The following is a 10,323-nucleotide window of genomic DNA, read 5'->3' as shown; positions in this document are numbered from 1 at the left end:
TTGATGTACGCAAGCACATTCATTAACTCAGAGTGAGGAACCTAATGTTCCCTCTCTCCCCTGCTGTTTGACATTTTGTGTGTGTCAGGACAATGCGTCGGCTGTAAACTCGAATCCCTTCCTAAGTGTGACTCACTCACTCACTCCTATTAGTCCTTTGCCAAAGGCCAGAGTTCACAGTATTTACAGCCTAGCACATTTAGCTGATTACAGCCCGGACACACTGCCGAGAGGGACAAGGAGAGAGAGAGAGAGGGAGAAAGACGTAGGGAGGACAATGAGAGTGCCTCCGCTCACTTCATCATCTGCACTTTTCACAGCAGTATTAGATCATAGTATAATGGCCAACACAGAGACACTGGATGCGCACATGCGCAAACCTGCTCACATGTGCTCATGTGTAGATCTGCCCACACACACACACACACACATGCGCAAAGATGTTAGCCCACATACAGTACGCACACACTACCACACATACACAAGTTGCAGCTAACGCATAAAAACACACATAAGCGCACACAAACACACACACACACACACACATACTCCTGTCTCCCAGGAGGGGAGACACGGGCGCAGTGGGCAGCCTCATTAGACGGGCTTGTCTCTCCTCCCCATTCAGAGCGTGACCACGCCACGGAGCAATTACATGCCCACCTGCAGCAAGCGGCAGGTGCCCGGGGGCTGGGGGGAAGGCAAACAAACGAGGTTGTAACTCGGACAAGACGGATCCGAGCCGCCGCGTCTCTGCGAAGCCAGCCCGGGCTAAGCCTGGGCCCCCCCGTTGCTTTACTTTGGACAAGGTTTTTCTGGGGGGACGATGTTTTGCCCGGAGCAGAAAAAGGAAAAAGACCTGCCTTAAATAGCACTCCCGAGAGATGGATGCTGAGAGGAAATCGAGCCGCGTTGATCCAAGGATTTTTGTTTTCACGAAAGAAACTGATTGGCCCCTCTCATCTAGTTTAGGTGCATATTTGTTCTTTCGTGGCGTCACATAATTTTGAGTACAAATGAAAATGTCCAGGAAGATGAGTCATGGTTTTATTTTTATTCATCACCGCACCAGTTTATTTGATGATAGAGGCTCCCTCTGGGTTATGTGTGTGTGTACACATGTTAATTTCTGTGGGTGCACTACACCATTTGAACACAGGGGGGCACCTGTCTCTCAGGAGAGCATACCTAATAGCCCCCTGCTGTGTGAGTAAACCGTCCCTCTCCTGGGGAGAAGGCACCCTGAGAGATGAGAGTCTCTGCTGGCCTCCATAAATACTGTAAGGTAGCGGTTGTGTCTGAGTTTCCACTGCACTGCTATTAGTCTTGCCACGGTGCTAGGCCAAGATGAAAAAGTGTCTTGTTTGCTAGGAAAATAATATTCTGCCTTTATTGCACTGCTGGCCTCTATCTTGGTACAATCAATCCAAGGTTGTGTGCTGAAAGTTTTGATGGAAAACACCAGCTGAGTTGGTCCTGTCAGATGTAATCACCTGACCTTGGTTGGTGATTGGCTTGGTGACATATTTCGGTGGACATCGCTATCTTTGTATGCAACAGACCACTTTTGATTGCACTCCTCGCTGGATCTGAAAAACAATCCATTCGTGCTTCGATTGAACATACGTCATCTTTTTAGTGTGGACATTTCCGTTTTGAGTATCACAAGCATTGCAGCCAGTTCCGTTGTGTAAATAACTACAAAAGCTAACTGGCTTAAGCCTCGTTCAATGCAAGTGTAGTTAAAAGTCACATTTGTCTTTTAATGTGGATGGGGCACTGTGAGGGCGAACAGACGGCTTGTATATCCTGCCATTAGCTCTAGCCTTTATCTTTATAGCCAAGTGTCACGGATGCAGGCCACTAACTCTGCAGCTCTGGGGGGAAAGTTGTTATCTTCCGACTCCAGAAGCCTAATTAATTAGGCAAATACCGGTGATTTATGGGTGACACCGGCAACCCACTCTTACCTGGATCACCATGACATTGGTCCAATTAGGCAAATGTAATATATGTAGTCAATTATGGGTTTAGAGCATATGGCATCACTTCACACTGGATGCATGGCACCCAGCAGAATTGCCGCGTGAGTGATGGAGTGCGTCGCACTGGGTGCTAACCTGAGGGTGAACCGACTCGTGTCACATCAAGGTCAATCTAGGGATGCCCACCGCCTTTTGACCCTGACGGTGTAGGCCATGCAGCGTCTGTCCCTCCCTTTACCTTACAGGGTAAGTTGAGGTGTTTCCTGGTATAGCCACCGACTTTGACCCTTATGGTGTCGGCCATGCAGCATCTGTCCCGTCTTTTACCTTACAGGGTAAGTTGAGGTGTTTCTGGTATAGCTGCTGACATCTGTGTGGAAGTTCAAGTTTGTGTGTGTGTGTGTGTGTGTGTGTGCATGCGCAACCCAGCTCCATCTAGCCACGCTCCCTTCATCCATCAGTTGTACATGCCTGGAGCTGGTGCCGGCGGGAGACGGTGATAAAGCCCATGGGCTATGGGAGCTGTGGGTGTGGGTAGGGGGGGGGGGGGGAACTCTCCAAAGTGCTTTCTTGAGTTGACAGAGGAAATCTGTCAGGCTGGTTGTGAGAGGGAGCCGCGGTTAAACCTAGTTGTAGGTAACTAGACTATTTCTCACAAGGGCGAAACCCAAGAGAGGCACGCCTAATTTTTGACGTTTTTGAATGCTTTTCTATTTTTTTTTTATTTCCCCCTACACTCTTAACCAACACTCTTTCATTCGGGCTTTCACTCTGTCTGGAGTGTGATTTAATTTTTTTTTCTCTTTCCACTCATTCCATCACTCTGGCCGGGCACTCTTCTTGTCACTTGCCTCCCGGGGAGGGAACTGTAAGCGCAGGGCCCCATTACCTGGGCCACGGCCCCGGGTTCAAGCTGAGTGCAGCGCCACATGGATCCGGTTCAAATGTAGTGCCATTCCCTCATTTATTATTGACGCCACTCAGTCTCTCGGTCTCGAGACCATTTGAAGCCGTTTCTAAATCAACCAAATTGTGTGCGGCGCATTGTAACCGGGGCTGTTGTGATCTTTTTTAAATTGTGCTAATTGTGCATTTTAACACTGATGCCTGTAAGCATTCAAGTTAATTGCATAGCCGCGTACATTAGCCGCAAACATCTTTCCGACAAAAGTGTTTTAGAATTTAGTTTAATCATTATAATTTTTTTACAGTCTACAAGATTGTCCTTCCCCGGCTGTTGAACGGTATTTGAGTAAGAAGCTTGGAGGATGAGAGTGGGGTGCATAATGTGCAGTCCTCCACGTCAGTCAATAGCCGGCCCTGGGCAACCGCCGAGCGGGCTGTATTCATGCAAAGTGCGCCGTTGCTGTGCCTTGCCTCTTCGCTGCCTCGCAACTTTGCAGCTTTGTGGTGAATGGGGAGCTCTTCTCTCTGTTTCCGACGCCAATTCATGTCAAGGCCTTGATGGGAATTGACTCTCTGGGGAGTGGAGGAGGCGGGGGAGAAAAAAAGAGAATGATAAACACTCCTGCTGATTTTTTTTTTCTCTCAACCTCGGGCAGAATTTATTCTTGAATTGGGGAGGGGGGGGGGGGGGGGACAGAATGACCTGAATCTGCTCGGAACAAAAGGGCGAACGGGGCGAACAGCCTGTGTCGTGCTCTGTTGACCACCGCATGTTTACAGGAGGAACAATGGCGACATTGTTCAGGTATTCCCCACTGTTTCCCTCTCCCTTCGGCGTTGGTTAAAGCCACTTCCATTCCCACTTTATTTTCCTTTGTCAAGAACCTTTGAATACGTCTGGCGTATGCAATTAGTAAAATGTAACATTTCTGGCAAGGCAAGTTGTTTTGGGACATAGCAGATTGCTATGTGTTGACGCACGTTGAATACTCCCGTCTTTCAAAGTTGCAATCTTTATTTTGACTGGCTGTTCAGGTTTCGATGTACTCTTGAATGACACACTGTGCCCGTCTCTATGGGAAACCAGCGTGCGCAATTATTTCCTCCTTTTGTCCGGAATAAGTAGCCCTGACTAGGTAATCACATACTTGGAAAAAAATGTTATCTGTAATTTTATGAAGTCCTGTGAATTCTAAGTGTGCATTTAAATGAACCGGCGGTATCTCAGGTCAGCGGAGGTCTCGGGGCTCCTCCTGGGGAAAAAAAGACTTGCTGCCCTTGAGCAACATCCTTTATTCAAGGACGTCCCCATTGGCCAGGAGGATGGCGGGGGGAGGGGGGGGTGAATGATTTACATCCATTGTGAAGTGATTGGAGTGGCCGTAATGGCTAGAGAAGGAAAGTTATGTATGTAACTACAGTGCCATGAATTCTGGAGGACGGCCAGAGGCGTTGCCAATGAAATTGGAACGAAATGGAACCACTATATAAATGCAACCTTTGCCGGAATGCATGTGGTCGCCGCGTGTAGGAAATTACCTTTTTTAATAATTCAATGTCCCCCGATAACATCGCGCCTCATCATGAAATCAATATTATATTATACGTCGTATTATGCGTCTCCCGGCTCCGGCCGCCTGGGGTTTCTTCCCGCCCTGTTGTGTTGGGGGGGGATCGACCGCCTGTAGACAGAACTACTCCAGACCCAGGACTGCGAGTGAAGCACCTTTTCCATCTGGCGGCCTGCTCTCCCCTCAGATGTTGCCTCACCCGGACACCCCTGAAAGGGAAGCGGCAACGCAGGATGGTCCCTTGATCCATCCGGCCTTCTGGATCACACTATGGTCCACTCCAGGAGACCTCTTGCCTTATTTCAATCTTTTCAGACCCGTCTTTTCGACTGCCGCCATGTTGTTCTTAAAGCCATTTTTTTTGCAGTCCAGGCCCACTTTTATTCTCTATTTTATTCTCTCACCCATTGACACCTGCCATAGGGTTAGATTTCCGTTACAAGCAGCAATCATTGATTTTCTTTGGATTTCAATATTATTTCATTGCGCATTTTACACTGTCAATAAAAAATTGACCACCTCCCTCACGTGACCCAAGGCCTCCACGACTTCATACGTGTATATTGACACATCTGGGCGAGGATTGAAAAGGGAACCGTTATTAGCTTTTTAGAACCGGACACATATTCTCCCCAAGCTGCTTCCAGCAACCATACAAAAACAATCTTGAGTCGTACTCCCCGACACCCTGTGGGCCCCGCTAATGAAATCCCTGCAAAGCCCTGAGCCAGTGAGCTCTCGGCATAAGCTGCCATTTTGTGGGCACAGATGCCTGCTGGAACATTGTGGCACCAAGCGTGAAATGAATGTAAAATCAACCATGATGCCTTTCGTTTCGTTTTATTGTTTTAGGGGTGGAAGTGGGGGGGGGGGGAGAGAGAGGGACGAGCCGTCATCAGTGTGAACACAGGCTGTGCTCTTTATTTATTTATTTATTATCTTCATCATCGCTTTCCGTCACCACCAGGCCTAGTCCTTTGTCTTCTGGACACGTGATAAGTGCACACGATTGGCTGGGTTACGATTGCAACGCGATTGCAATCTGCCTGCCGGGATTTCAATATCTGCCGTTAACTCGGAGCGCGGACGGCCACAGATGTCGCTCTTAACAGGCGAACATGTCTACTCAGTAGCAATGGCCTTGAAGTGCAGCACTGGAGTGATTAACCATTGCTCATCGCCTTATTGCGTGCACAAAGAAGGTAAGCAGTGCTGCCTGAGGATGTCTGTGATATAAAAGGAAACGGAGAAAGAATGAATAGAGCACTTCTAACTGCAAAGGCGAGATGCCCATCAATGCTTATTACATTTTCTAAGTGGTCTTCTGCATAGTGCTCCATCTACGGTGCTAGGGTTGGTGGAATGGTTAAGTGACTAAGATGCTGTTAATGTGACAGTGTCCGTAATATAAGTTGTTTACTGGTCGTTCAGGTTTTGTTTGTGCCGCACACTTTTCCATTATCGAGTGTTCCAACAATGTTCCTCAACTATATATTTTTAGACCTCCACTGACAAGACTCTCAAGGAGTTAATCAGTTGGGTCAACGGAGATGGAGAATATATTGTTCTGCAAGAGGGTTTTCAGTTGAGTTATATCACAGCCATCACAATTTAAACACACAAGCTGCCATGGGCAAGTTTCTGAAGAAAATAAAACTGGGCTTGGCCTACCCTTCCTTTTTAATTAAAGGGGAATAGAAGCTGGGCTGTCTGTGATAAACAGGTTTTCGACTTTTCCCACACGAAAGCCGACTTCCCTTCTCAGGACTACAATACAGATGGAGAAAAGAAACACAGGCAAGGCACTGTTTTTTATTCTTTGTTTACGGTCCAACCGTGACGGTTGATTAATCAATTACATTAACGACAGAAGCTGGTAAACACTAAATAGTCAGCCATCTGCCTGCCCTGTTCTGATAAGTTCTAACTGATCGGAAACATTCAGACCCAGCTTGATACCGCCAGCGCCAGATTAGTCCGAATGAGCCATGGATGCCTTTGTGCTATCCAAATTACATTCGGGCCTGGGCTTGAACTTGGCGTGATGGAGAACAATCTCCAGTCCGCTTTGTGTGTATCCTGCATGGGCTTCCCAGTTGTGAACGGACTATTCGTTGATTCTTATCGGCCTTATTAACGGATGGGCTGAAATTACAGGATTGCCCTGGCTGTATTTAGGTTGTGTGTTCTATAATGAAAACCTTGCAGACATCTGGGTTTAAATAAAAAGGTGTAATCAGAGCCAGTGTTGCGCGGTGATAGTTGAATAGTAGTAGACCCCTGCGTATCGATGTCAGCGGCAGACTTCTCCTTTGTGTGCGTATCGCCACACAGAGTAATGGAAAGGCTTTTTGTCCAGATTTTAATGATGCACGCAACGACATGCTCACATTGCTCCGGAATGTGAGATGGGCACATTAAGCGACATGAGTCACATTAAGCCTTCATAGGAAAGCCAATGGAGACGGACCGACTTTTTAATTATGTCAAATTACTCTGCGAGTCCCACTCAGCCATGCTAAATACCATACTTTCATTAAGCTTGGAGATGAGATGCAACCCAACTGGGGTTTTTTTTTCCACTCACTTCTTCTACTCCAAGCTAACAACTCATTAAAGCCATGGGATCTCCAGGAGTCTAGGGGAGATTTGGCATTCAGCGAACATCACTTTTTAGGTCCCCCCTTTCTGCATTGTTTGAAATCTGAAGCATCCTGGGCTATTGTTTGGGGCCTTGCATGACCGCCGGCCCCTTGCTAACGGTACACGTTCCCTTGAGAAATATGGCAGACAGAGGCTTCTAATAGGTTTATGAAGCCTCTGTCCTCTCTCTCTCTCTCTCTCTCTCTCTCTCTCTCTCTCTAGTTTGGCTATTTGGATTAAAGGGATAATAGAATTCTCTTCCTGACGCTGAACCCTTGACACGTTGAAAAAAACCCGGAATCTAATGCTGAAGGATTGTTCTTTTACCCGTCTAATATGAGTTGATTCCATTGCAGTGATAATATCCACCATTTGTAACCTTTAACCAAAACAGCCTTTCCGGATTCATTGGACTGACAATTTACAACGTGGGCCCCGTAGAAAGAAACACACACGGCGCCTTTGAAAGGACATGTTCACGGTGTGAAGGAAATCCAAATGTCAGTTCTAAACAGTTTGTCTTATTTTGTTTCCCTCGGCACTGATCTCATGGCTGCAAACTGGCACCATCAGACCATGGGAGATGATTGACAGTGGCTCAATTCTGGTTGCCAATGGAAACTGTAAATGTTGAGCCATGCTTTGTTTTCCAAATACAGCAGCTAGTAGCATTTATTGTCGAGGCTTTGACAAGCTTTCGGCTCCCCCCCCCCCTCCACCATCCCGTCGCGCTTGTGTTTTGAAATGCGCTGTTTGAAGTCCCATACTATCCGCATACAGCGCTAACACTAATCTGATTGTCCCACTGTGGAGCTCCGCCTTTGTTCCACAGTATTTAATTCCCAGCGTCTCTCCTTTTTCAAACTATACTGCACACAGCAGTGGGCCACTGGGACGGCACTGAGCACTTGGCTTGTTGTCTAAACTCCTAATGAATCCCTAATGAGCTCTCGCCATGTGATGCCAATGAATCACTCCATCATCTTCTGTCAAACTCAATCCACCCGTTGGTTTAATGTATGCCCTAAAGGATTAGGGATCGGAAAAAAAATACAGATGCCGCTCGACTGAAGGTCGAAGTGGAACCTGCCTGACTGTAAATGAGGCAGGCTGGGGAACACTGACGAGTCAAAAAAACCATGTCATTCTTTTTTTTTTTTATTCTGGGACCTGACGTCTCACTCCACAGCTCACTGTTACACGAGCTAGGCAAATGTAGAGATCCCATTAGCGCCCAATCTTTGTCTCCCCATTCAGGTGTATGCCCGTGTCGGGGCTTTGTGCGTACAGAGTTGACCTTGGGGCGGGGTGGCAGACCTTTCCATCAGAGAGCCCCCCCCCCCCCACAGACATCATACGTGGGTGGTGGTCGCCACACTGGGCGGCGCTCGCAGCTGTATTAGCATGGGGAGCTTATCACTCTTTAAAAAAAAAGATGGCACTCCAGGTGCTGTCACTCCACTGGCTTTTTTTTTTATCAGCTGATAAGAAAAAAAGAGGGAAAGATACTTTGATGCCAGGATGTTTAACACTGTGCTCACCGCTTCCACGTTGGGGGAAAGGCATGACGGTACCGTCTCAATAGGTCGCCCCTTATTAAGTTGCCGTGCGTCGTTTCCACAAAGACTACTGCAAGTCCCATCAGCCAATCGAAATTCATTACCGACTGTTCGTTTTTTGGTTTATTTTTGCACGAGGCCATTGCAATCGAGATACGTCTTAGCTTTATTGCTTTTTTTGTCGGTACGCTCTCCTTTTCTATTTCTTTTCCCTCTTTTTATTTTCAAAAACACACACTAAGGTGCAATTAACATGAGATGCAGAGGCAATTTTTCCCCTCCAAATGGTGTGTATCCATCACGGGTGGCTCAGGCCACTCTGCGTAGGCTCGCACACGCATGACCATGTGCCAAAGGCCCCGGCAGTGAGGGAAGTGACTGATCTCCTTCATTACCAGCGGCGCGGACAAGGTCATCCATTGATCCTGGCATTTCATTAAGTGTCAGCAGGTCATCATGAGACATCGTCTGAAGAATGGAGACCCTTCTCTCGCCTCCCACCACTTTCAAATAAACCTGCGCTCCCAGGCCCTGTGTCGCCGTGAACGCCCCCTATGGCTGGGTTTCTCGCCACGTTTCCCTCGTTCCCCGGGGGCCTTTTGAAGATCTCATTCTCTGAATAAATACGGGCTTACACATATTCACATGTGGCATGTCCTGTAGAGGACTTATGGGCTTTATGGGGGAAAGCTGTGTCTTCTCATCAGGCATGAGCCGGTGAGGAGGGAGTAATGAAATCTCTGACAAGGGTTTATAGTCAGAATAGCTGTTTCTTTTAATAACCACCAGCGGTACATGCATAAAGAGGTTTCGGCTGTGCCTGTCTCTCTTGTGGAGGAAAAAAGCATTTGTTATTGCTGTGTCACATTCTTGGCGGTTTTAAAAAATAACGCAATGTGAGGAAATGGTTATGAAAAACAATAGGGAGTACCCTGAAATGACCCCATTTTTATTTCAGTTTTGATGTTTGAACCTTGTCTTCCCCGACCCCACCCCCGGTCCCCCACAACACACAACACAAACCAAGAAGCTGTTTCGATGTTTACCTAAAAGTGCTTTCTACCTAAGCCGAGTGGATCTGAAAAACACTGAAAGCTACCGCAACCTCAAGATGGAGGTTAGGGTGAAGAACTATCTCGCCGTCTGGTACATTGAAATTATAGCTCTTACTCCCCAAAAAAACAGAAAATCCTCTCAACCAAATGGGATTCGGATGGGCTTGACCAGGCCTGACATCTCGAGATGCTCGCGGCCCTGCATTTTCCCGCCTCTTGAGCCTAGAACGTGATCCAAAATCTAAGCTAGCGCTGTTGCTCCGAAAAACACCTTGCAGCGTACACCATCTTTATTTATTTAAGATCCTGTCGTGTGAGACATTTTGGCCAACCTTATTACCATGTTAAGTGACACTTCTTTCCATGCTGTACATAATTCAAAAGTTCCTATCCATGTCACGGAACGTGGCCGGATCGCGATTGGGTTTATTTTTCTGCTTCGTTTTCCCGAAGATGAGCCTTGAGCAATTGTATTAGATGCACAGGTTCACTTGAAGGCACGGGTTTGATTTGCCCTCCAAGTCTTGAAGGATTTTCATTCTTAGCTCGGTTTTATTCAATTCATAGAAATAGCATTTATTTTCTCAGACTGAATGGGATGCATTTT

At 47.1% G+C, this 10,323-nt stretch overlaps 1 protein-coding gene across 2 annotated transcripts in view; it reads left to right on the top strand.

Annotated features, from left to right (window-relative positions):
* Nucleotides 1–10,323, top strand: part of atad2b (ATPase family AAA domain containing 2B) — a 74,680-nt gene that overhangs the window by 37,090 nt on the left and 27,267 nt on the right. The gene's annotated exons all lie outside the window — the stretch shown is intronic.

Source organism: Micromesistius poutassou (genome assembly GCF_964030765.1).
Source record: "Micromesistius poutassou genome assembly, chromosome: 19".
NCBI lineage: Eukaryota > Metazoa > Chordata > Actinopteri > Gadiformes > Gadidae > Micromesistius > Micromesistius poutassou.
This window is presented reverse-complemented; position numbering and strand designations above follow the sequence as displayed.